Here is a 10975-nt window from a genome sequence, read left to right on the forward strand (position 1 = left end):
TTTTTTATTGCTACCCTGATTTCTTCTGTGACCAATTCTTTAAGATAAAATGTATTATTCATACTTCAGATGTTAGAATGGTTGTTTTTCTCTGATATTTAAATGGTATTCCATTTTGATCTGATAGGATGCAAGTAAATATCTAGTTTTTATTGGGTTTGCTAAGATTCATGTTTTGCCCTAAAATATGATCTGTTTTAGAGAATGTTTTATGTACTGATAAGAAGTAAGTGAATTCAGTTGTCAGTGGATGAAATATTCTATAGGTGTCTGTTAGGTTCGTTTGATTAATAGTTTTGTTGTTGTTGTTATTGTTGTTTCTTTTTTTCCCTCTTGTTTTCTTTCTTTCTTTCTTTCTTTCTTTCTTTCTTTCTTTCTTTCTTTCTTTCTTTCTTTCTTTATTTCTTTTTAGTTCTAAAGAATCTATGCTTAGATCATGTCTGGATAACCTGTGTAGTGGTGAGAGGGGTGTGTTCAAATCACCAAATATTACTTTTTCAAAGGTACTTCTTTCTTTATACTGAAAAGCATTTGTTTTATATAAGGAGATAAATCAATGTTTGGGTCATAAATATGCACAATCACAATACATTTTGGATGATTCCTATAACCAGTATAAAGTGACTTCTTTTTGTCTTCTGATTAATTTGACCTGATTTCTACTTTGTCTGAGATAAGAGTACCAACTTCTTCCTTCTTTAAGTTACCATTTGTATGTTATAGATTTTCTCTATTTTAATGTTCATTTGTTGATGTCTTTGTAATTGTGAGTCTCTCACAAAAAGCATATGGTTTGGTCTTGTTTTCTTTTAATTCAATCAGCAAGTATATGTCTTTTGATTGAACAGCTTAGACCATTTACCTTTAATGTTGTTATAGAGTTTTTTTAATGCATAATTCAAACTGTATTCTACTTTAACTGACAATTCTTCTGTTACAATTTATCCCCATGCTGGTTTTAATTTTCCATTTTTTATATAATCTACATGATATATATTTTTAAATATATTTTGTAGTACAGGCTTACTGATTATGAACTCTTTCAGTTTCTTCTTATCATGGAATATTTTTATTTTTTCTTATATTCTGAAGGATAATTTGACTGAATGTTATAATCTTTATTGGTACACATTTTTTTAGGGCTTGTTATATATTATTCCAACCCCTCCTGGCTTTTTAAGTCTGAGTTGAGAGATCATTTGATATGTGAACAACCTCCTGTTTTTCTCTTTCAGCTTTTAAAACTCTGTATCTTAGGTGTGTTTACCATGATGTGACTTGGAGAGGATTTTCTTAATTAATCTTGCCTATTTTTAGTCCTGTGTGCTTCTTGTATTTGGATCTCCATCTCATTCCTAAAATTTGGAAGTTTTTCTAATGTGATTTCATAGAAAAGATTGTTTATTCCTTTAGTTTCTTTCAGAGACTTCAATGATTCCAGTTATTCTTAAATTTGTTCTCTTGATGTTATCCCAGATTTTATCATGATCTCTTAATATCTTTTCTTTCTATTTGACTTTACTTTCAGATTTTAAACTTTGCCTTTAAATCCTGAAAAATCAACCTTTAATTAGTATAATCTACTGGTGATGCTTTTCATTAAAGTTTTAATTGGATTCATTTTATCTTATTTCTATGATTTCTGTTTGGCTCTTTTTCAGAATCTCTATCACCTTATTGAAATGGTCTTTAGTTCCTGAATTTTCTCTCTAATTTCATTTGTTACTTCTTCTTCAAGCTCACTGCACATTATAACTATAAATTTTCTAAATTCTTTCCCCAACAATTTATCCACTGTGGTATCATTGTAGTCAGTTGTTGAAGTCATAGTGTTATGGGCTATAATGGGGTGGTTATTCCCTTGCTTTTTAAAATTGTTTGAGCATCTACCCATTTTTTGAGGTAATCATCACTGCTTCTTTTATGGAAATGACCATTTTAATTTTTTTAAAGAGAGAGAATTTTAATATTTATTTTTTAGTTTTCGGCAGACACAACATCTTTGTTGTATGTGGTGCTGAGGATCGAACCCGGGCCGCATGCATGCCAAGCGAGCATGCTACTGCTTGAGCCACATCCCCAGCCCAATGTAAGTGACCATTTTATGAGCATCTTTCTCTTCAAAGTCCTGTACTTGGTGAATATCTGAATATTCATGTTTTATCTCCTTTGCTGTTCCCTGTATCAGCACCTCTCTGACAAAAGCCACAAAACCCTATTTACTACCATCTGTTCAAAGCATAGCCAGACACTATTCAAATGCATGAAAAATAAAAAAGTCAATACTGTTCTTCACAGTTTCTCCAGTTCAAGTATGAACTTGTGATACAGTGATGGAATATGTTAAAAAGTTAGTTATTAAATATAGTAAAATTGGGCTGGGGATGTGGCTCAAGTGGTAGCGCACTCGCCTGGCATGCGTGCGGCCCGGGTTCAATCCTCAGCACCACATACCAACAAAGATGTTGTGTCCGCCGAGAACTAAAAAATAAATATTAAAAATTCTCCCCCTCTCTCTCTCTCTCCTCTCTCACTCTCTCTTTAAAAATAAATAAATAAATAAATAAATAAATAAATATAGTAAAATTGATATAACTTAATATAGGAACTAAAAATGGGAAGAGAAAAAAACAGGTCAAAAGAAGAAAATAAAAAGAAATAAAAGGTATTTAAGAATAGTACATACCAAGGTAAAAAAGAAGAAAAAGATGACTAAGGGAATTTGAGACAGTAGCGGGTGATTGTAAGAGGAAAAGAAAGGTAAGAAGAATGTATGTGAACCTGATCTAGGAAAACACACACACACACAGAGGATGATTCCAATTAAAGATTTAAATATTATAAGAGATCTGGGCACATCTGTAATCCCAGCAGCCTGGGAGACTTAGGAAGGAGGATTGCAAGTTCAAAGCCAGGGTCAACAACTTAGTGAAACCCTGAGCAACATAGAAGACCTAGTCTCAAAAAAAAAAAAAAAAAAGCAGTGCTGAGGATGTGAGGATGTGGCTCTGTGGTTAGCACCCTGAGATTCAAACCCTAACTCAAAATTAAAAATAGAAGAACCACAATCAAAAGGATTGAGGACACAATGTTGGCTATCAAGTCAACAATCACCAAATGAAAATGAAAACTGATATATACATAATCCAAGTTGAGCTGTTCACAATCACTGTTAGAGCTATTTATAATAAACTGTGCCCAAATGAAGAAAATTCTTGAGTTTTGATTGGGCTTTCTTCAGTATTTGGGACCTTTAGGAGATGTCCATCATTCTTTGGCTTTGGGTATCCCAGGAGGTGCTGGGACACATGGGCCACTCCCCTGGTTGCCATGAACTTCCCACCAGCTACTTCTAATTTGTCACTAAAGGTGGCTGCTCAGAAGTTGCAGATAATGTCTGTTGCCTGATTCTGTGGTGTGTAGGAGTTCAGGATGCAGGGATCCTGGCTGTTGCTGGGATTACTGAATTCTGTTGAAAGCATCACTAGTAGATTAAACCACACTGAAGACAGATTCTCAGGCCTTTAAGACAAAGCATATAAACTTGAAAATAAAGTTGAAAATGAAGAAAATATGTTAAGAGACCAGGGACAAAATGTTCAACATTAAGATAATATTAGAGATGAAATTTGAGAAATACAGAGAAGGATACCCCGAAATACAAACAAAATGATTGCATAAATTTCTTAATGAAATAAGATTTTAAAATTTATAAATCTTAAGAACGAGGTAGAAATTCAAACACAAGAGACATTTAGAACCCAAATAGGCAATATAAAAAACATCTTCTCTAAGGCACATTTGGTTAAAATTCCTAATATACAGGATATGAATAGATTCTTTTAAAGCTGGTAAAAAAAAAGCAGCAGGTCACATTTTTGAGGTGAGTCAATTAGGATTTCAACTGATTTCCTAGCCCAGATCTTAAAAGCCAGAAACCCTTGGAATAACCTATACCAAGTCCTCTAAGAAAACGGGTATCAACTACTATACCTCCACCTTATGATGAAACTTCCATCTCCACAGGAAAGGAAGCTCAACTTAATTCCAAAGTCTTCATTTTTACATTGGCTCAAAGAATAATATTAAATTACATATATCCATACTTTTTCTATGAAAAAAATATATGTTTACATGCCTCTGAGAATGATCTAGCTGAGAGAAAATGGAAAGAGATGAAGAGATGAGAGATGGGCACCTTGCCAAAGCAGAAGCGTGGCTTTCCACAAGAGCAGGTCCACTTCCAGCACTTTCCAGTTATTGAAAAGGGGCTGGAATTTGGACAAGGCTAGATTTTGGCCTGTGACAGGCCAAAAACACAAATATGAGATTTTTGTTCCTAAATTTGAATTTAGATCCATCATCATGACTTACCCTCTTCTTCTGGCAATTTTATTATTCCATATAGGTTTTGTAGTTCTGGTAATAGACTGGAAGTGGAGATTAGCTGGTTTCAACACAATGAGTACAACTCTGCATAAACAGGAGATGGGGGTATTCACACAGATGAACAATGGTAATAAAAAAAAAATCTCTGTGGATTTATAATTGATTTACCTCTGAAATTTAAAGCAATGAACCTCATTGGTTAAGTTTTGTGCTTCATCATATTTTTATCTAATTGGTCATTAATATGTATGGGTACAGTGTCCTGATTCTTATCTCCTATGATAAGAGTCTCCAGTTCACAGCTAAGTATCCAAAACAACTCAACATGTAACATCACTTCTCTGGTTTGCCCATCTGTAGTTTAGTAAGACAATAAGAGATTGTCATGTCTATTCATTTCTACTCCTTCAACAGATATTTTGCAGATCTTGGTCATGCATACCTCCAGTTAGTTCCCAGAATGACCCTTCAATTAGTCTTGTTTTGCCAATCTGGCAACAAACTAATGACATAATTGTGCCAATTCAGTGTCCCAGTCATGGGATATCTGGAAGTCTGGATGCCTCTCTCTAATTTTAAGTCCCCACTTTATCAAAAGACCTCTGAGTCTACTTTCCACTTTAGTAGAACTGATAACTGCATTATATTTTCATGAATCAATTTTCTACCTCCTTCAAATTGAAGAAAGTATCTTGTCATAGCATAAATTAACATACTCAGAAACACCAACAAGTTCCTCTGGAATCTGACCAGACTATACAAAGAAGTTGTTCCTGATCTAAAATATCTATTGTCCAACTGAACAATTGTATATGTTTCCTGAATCTTATTGATCCATTGGCCTTCATTTAGGAAGTTGGCCAGTAGCCAGCAGAATAGATAATGTCAGTTCCTATAAAGGGCAGATTAGAATTAGAGAATTTTATAGGATTACCATTTCTAAAATATGTAAAAGTGTAATTTTGTCTACAAATTTTATCTTTTGTCTCTCAAACCCAGATAGTCACAAAAATTTACAGTTTTGCATGTGTAACTTCCAACTATTAGAGGTAACCCTAAAGATTTTTAATTGTGACAGTCCAACTCATAAAGGTTTTTCAAAATGCAAGGCTAAGATTTTAGTGGACACTATCCAAGAGACCAGAAAAACCAATGTAGATCAGGACTCCAACCTGAGGGGCTGTCCCAAAGAGACCATTCAGACCTATTTTATCCAATTACAAAGTTTTTTTTTTTTTTTTTTTTTTTTACACTCTGATTTATTCAAAGTCAATTTACAAGGGTTAGCTCTCAATCTAATAGTTTTTTTTGTTTTTTTTTTTTTTTTTAAAGAACAGGGGCTGGAGATGTGGCTCAATCGGTAGCGCGCTTGTCTGGCATGCGTGCGGCCCGGGTTCGATCCTCAGCACCACATACCAACAAAGATGTTGTGTCCGCCAAGAACTAAAAAATAAATTAAAAAAAAAAAAACATAACTTACAAGGCTTTGACTGTTTGTTTTGTGTATGTACACTATGTATTGTCAGTCAACATGTACTGTCATGTCTACATATGTTTGGTACCAAAATTAGCATATGAGCTCATAAATTAAAATGTAAAAATGGATACAAATACCTTTGGTTCACATGATTGAAAAATTCAATTTAAGTTGGGTAAACAAATAAAATAAAGATGTTTTTAAAAGTTACTAACTCACAAGCTTTTCTAGGTGGTTAAACAGTTGTTAATAAAATATTAATGTCTATGAAATGTTTAATATCCATTGTTTCTAGGATTTTTCTCTTCAATAGAAAAAAATTACTAATGCTGTTAAATGCACTTATCTGATACTGTAGTTTTTAAAAATAAGTAAATTGTATTTGACATATATGGGACTGATCATAAATATAATTAATCTACAGAGTTAAAATGCTACTAAATATAAAATAAAGAACTCTTAACTTCTTAAATCCATAGGGTAATATACTTAAACATAATTGGTGATTTTATTTAAAAAAGGGTTTAAGAATACTTTGTGTCATCACTAAAAGCAATGTTACTAAGAGTTAAAAGTCCCAGAAGGCATATTTCTATGTACCTAGAAACCAAAGTTTTCAAGTACATTTCAATTAAATTACTATAAATAACATGAAATAGTTTATTTTATTAAAATTAAAAAAATTCTCTAAATTTGAGAATTCATAAGTGTTATCTCAGAGTGTAAACAACAAGTGGATCTAATTCAGTAATATAAAGGTCTATATAAATAAATGGTCTATTTTAAAAGATTTGAATGTAATTAAATTGGTTACAAATAAGAAATACAAACAGTTAAGCTATTTAAGGTTTTTCCCTAATGTCAAATATTAATATAATGATATAAACCAAAATTTTATCTCTATGTTAAAATGACAAGGATTTCTTTCTTTTTTTTTTAAGAGAGAGTGAGAGAGAGGAGAGAGAGAGAGAATTTTTAATAGTTATTTTTTAGTTCTCGGCGGACACAACATCTTTGTTTGTATGTGGTGCTGAGCATCGAACCCGGGCCGCACGCATGCCAGGCGAGCGCGCTACCGCTTGAGCCACGTCCCCAGCCCCGACAAGGATTTCTTAAAACATTAATTCACTTCCAACATTTTGTTTGGTAAGTTTTATGCTCTAGAACAACTAGTCTTAAAGAAATTAAGGTTTGTACAATTCTGGTTAAACAGCAACTGTTATTTCTGAATATTGTACTACATTACAGAGTCTAAATTTTTCTTTAAAATCTAAACTTGTTTAATATAAAGACATCAATATAGGGGGCTTGGGATGCAGCTCAGTTGGTAGAATGCTTACCTTTCATGCACAAGGACCTGGATTTAATCTCCAGCAACACACACACACACACACACACACACCAAAAAAAATGTAATTATGGTGTTATTACTCTTCTTTCTATCTTAAATATGTTCATATCTTTCAGGTATACAAATAATTAAAAGTAAAATGTTTAAAGGAGCATTTTAATCAAGCTGGTGTTCTCCAAACGAGAGTTGTCTGCAATGGTAATTTTAGACTTATAAAGATGGCAAATTTTATTGGGGATTTATTTATATTACTTGATGTTTTCTAACCAAACCTAAACCTTATGTTACACTGATGATAAAAATGTAAATGTATGATAATGAGAGCTTTATCTATGTAAAGGTTAATATTGTAAACATTTTGCCACCTTTTTCACACAAGAGAGAAGTTGGGGGCTCTCAGCCTTTATTTGGTTCATGTTTTAGATGTAATGTTGTGTTGTGTTAGCTAACATTCATATACACTCAAGAAAAATATATGTAAACTTTATTAAATGACATCAAAAAAGACACAAAAGTCAGCTTTAGATCTACGACACTTAATCTAGGATTGTAGGAAGTCATGCCTTACCTGAGATAAGACTCTACCTTTCTCCTTACTACATGTTAGAATGACTCCAAAGTAGGTGATATTTTTGTTATAAATATTACGGTGATCTCAAACAGGAGATATAATGTATAACTCAGCCAAATTCAAGATAGCTACTACACAAACTATATATGTTTTTACTCTTGTTAATTTCACATTTTATTTTCCTTACAATTGTTGCCTGTTAATGTTTTTCAGAGGTTCTGATTCAAGAACACATAATTAATTTGAGATATTAAGCCATCAAGTATAAATAAATAGTAAATAAAGGGGGCAAAAATAACTATGAATTTATAAACATTAAACTTTAAGCCCAATACTCTTAGTTTAAGACTGGTAATACTGCTTTGCAAGATGGTTAAGACCAAGGCTTAAAAATAAAAATAAAGGGCCCAAGAAAACCAATATGTGGCTCTTGCCCTCTGAGTAAGCTTAAACCCAGGGAACAAGGGGAAGAGCTTTGGAACTCTGGGTCACAAGACCTCTGAATCAGGGAGACTGCTGGGACTCTAAATAAAAAGAAAGCCAATCAGTGTACATACTGCAAAATAGGAGGGTCATCATAAAGGGAAGACATTCCTGATGCTTCCAATGAAGCCACATGGTCAGCAAGACCTAGAGCCATACTAGAGCAGATGGCACTGGTGGGGCTAAAAGGCTGCTCACAAGTTTCCCAAAAGTGTACCCAAGGGGACTCAGTTGACTTTTAACAACAAATGAGAACAAAGCCAACTTGATGATCTTAAACATCTAGCAAAAACAGTTAAACCAAACACAGCCTTTTCTGGGCATTAAAAAAATATATTTATTTTAATGTAACTTAAGATGTACATGTGTGTTAGCCCCTCAGGAATAAGTAAGACTGGAGGCAAAAAAAAAAAAAAAAAAGAAAAGAAATTCTTAGAGATGAGCGTATGATAACTATCAAGAGAAACTTCTAGAATTAGAAGTTTTTAGTCATTTTAAGGCCTAAAGATCTTATTAACCTCCTACACAGCTTAATCAATGTTTGCTAGTATGATTATGTATCCCTAAGTAACTTAGCTAAATGTTGTCTTTACACTCCTAATAACTCTGACAATTTTAAAGGTTTACATTCCCAAATAAAGGTCTCATTAGACTTTGTTAGGCCTTATTAAGGAGACAACCTCTCAGTTTTCCCACCTCCTAGTGAGAGCTTATTGATTTCTATTATCTTCATGATATCCATTAGCATGTTCCAGATGCTGCAACAATTAATCTCATTTCAGTGATCATGTCTTTTTGTTTCTCTCCTAGAAACACTTACCCCCAGGTGAATTTACAACCTGTTCCTCCTGAACCAGACTTTTACCATGGACCCCTTAACTAAACCAATTTCTAAAAAGGGACTCCAAACTGCTTGCTTCACTCCACGTCACCCACTTTCAGCTTTAAGCAGCAAGAGTGGTCAACACCTTTTTCCTTATAGAAATAGGAAGTCCCAAAAATTAGAGGAAAAAATAAGAGATAGATAGATAATTGGGTTGAATTGCAAAATGGAGGCTAGTTTGAATAAAAAAAAAAAGTTAATCCCATTTTTTTTCTCTTGCTTAGACTATGTTATAAGGACTGAGCTGTTAAAGCAACACATTTTATCAGTTGAGTTAATGTACATGCATGGCCATTATAACTCCTTACCTAATTTCAAAGACAAATCAAGGGCTTCATTGTTTCTAGAAAAGGGGTAAATTTTATGGGCCAGTCTATATGGGCAATGACCAACAGACTCCACTTTACCCTGCTTGCCTTCACTTACTAATCAGTAAATCTTCTCAGGGGATTAATTCACATGTTATGTTAGGGCTGTCATAACCTAATCACATTTCTTATACATTCTCATAAATTTTGTCACAAATGAGTTTTCTGGGGTACAACTAATTTGAAATCACAACATTCTATCTCTGGCCTCCTAAAGCTCATGCTCATCTCATGCTGCAAAATACATTTAATCCATTTCCAAGAGTCCCCATAGTCTTGACAGTTCAAGCATTACCAGAAGTCCAAGTCCAAAATCTCTTCTGAGACTCCAGGCTTTACTGTTAATTTTTCTCCCATTCTTTCTCAAAGGCACCAAAGGCCTTAACCAGGGTAACTGTGCATGGGTCAAAAGTCAGTGATAAAGACCTTTATGGGACAGCTAGATACAGTCTCTTACTTGATATTGATTCTGGGAGATCAAACTTGTTATTTTAGCTGTCCTGTAAAAAAAGGCGGGGGGACTTGTGAATGTCAGCTGACCAATGGAGTTTTGGCCAAGGTCCATCTCACAGTGGATCCAGTGGGCCCCTTTATTCACCCTGTGGTTATTTCCCAGTCCAGGACCAAAGGCCTGGAAAATCCCTGAAGTGTCACTAGGTAGAGACTGCTTTGTAAGCATGACGGACCTGGAGTCTGGTGTCCTCAGGCCATCACAGTAGCAATCACCAGTCCATCCAAGAAGTAGCAAGCTTTGCTGTGCTTTGCTGTGCTTCCCACTTTTGTTCCATCTAAGACTCCAGCCTACGGGGTTGTTCCACTCAAGGCTCCAACCTCTTAGTGTGGGTCTCCAATTCAGTTTGCTGTCCCACAGTGCCAATCATTGCTAGGAACAGTCTCATGGAGACACCCAAAATCCTTTTAAACTTAGGCATCTCTTAATCCAATCCAGCTGACAATTCAGATTAGCCATCAGAAACACTAATTAAAAAAAACTTTCAACATTAAAGAAAATGATATATATTAACAATAGAACATTTTTAAGATACAAAAGGAATGGAATTTTGTCTTTTGCCCCACTCTGTTTGGTACTGCTAGTCATTAAGTGAAATAAACTGGCTGAAGGACAAATATGATATATTATCACACATTTGTGGAAATTAAAAAGTTGATCTTGTAGATAAACAGGGTAAATTGGTAAAAATAGAAAAACAGTGGGGAGTAGAGAGAAAGAGAAGTGAGAGAAGGGCACAAACACAGGAGGAGGATGAATAGTTTCTGGTTTTCTCTACTCAGTAGGGTAAGTGCTGGCTACAGTGACAGATGGCATGTTTAAAAATGTCTAGAAGAGGATGAAGCTTCCCAACACTCTGGACAGATTAATGTTTGAGTGGTTGAAAGAGTTTATTGCCCTGATTTGCTCATTATGCCTTATGTAAATAGATTATCCTATAGG

The sequence above is a fragment of the Spermophilus citellus genome (genome assembly GCF_964194105.1).
Source record: "Spermophilus citellus genome assembly, chromosome: 1".
Lineage (NCBI taxonomy): Eukaryota > Metazoa > Chordata > Mammalia > Rodentia > Sciuridae > Spermophilus > Spermophilus citellus.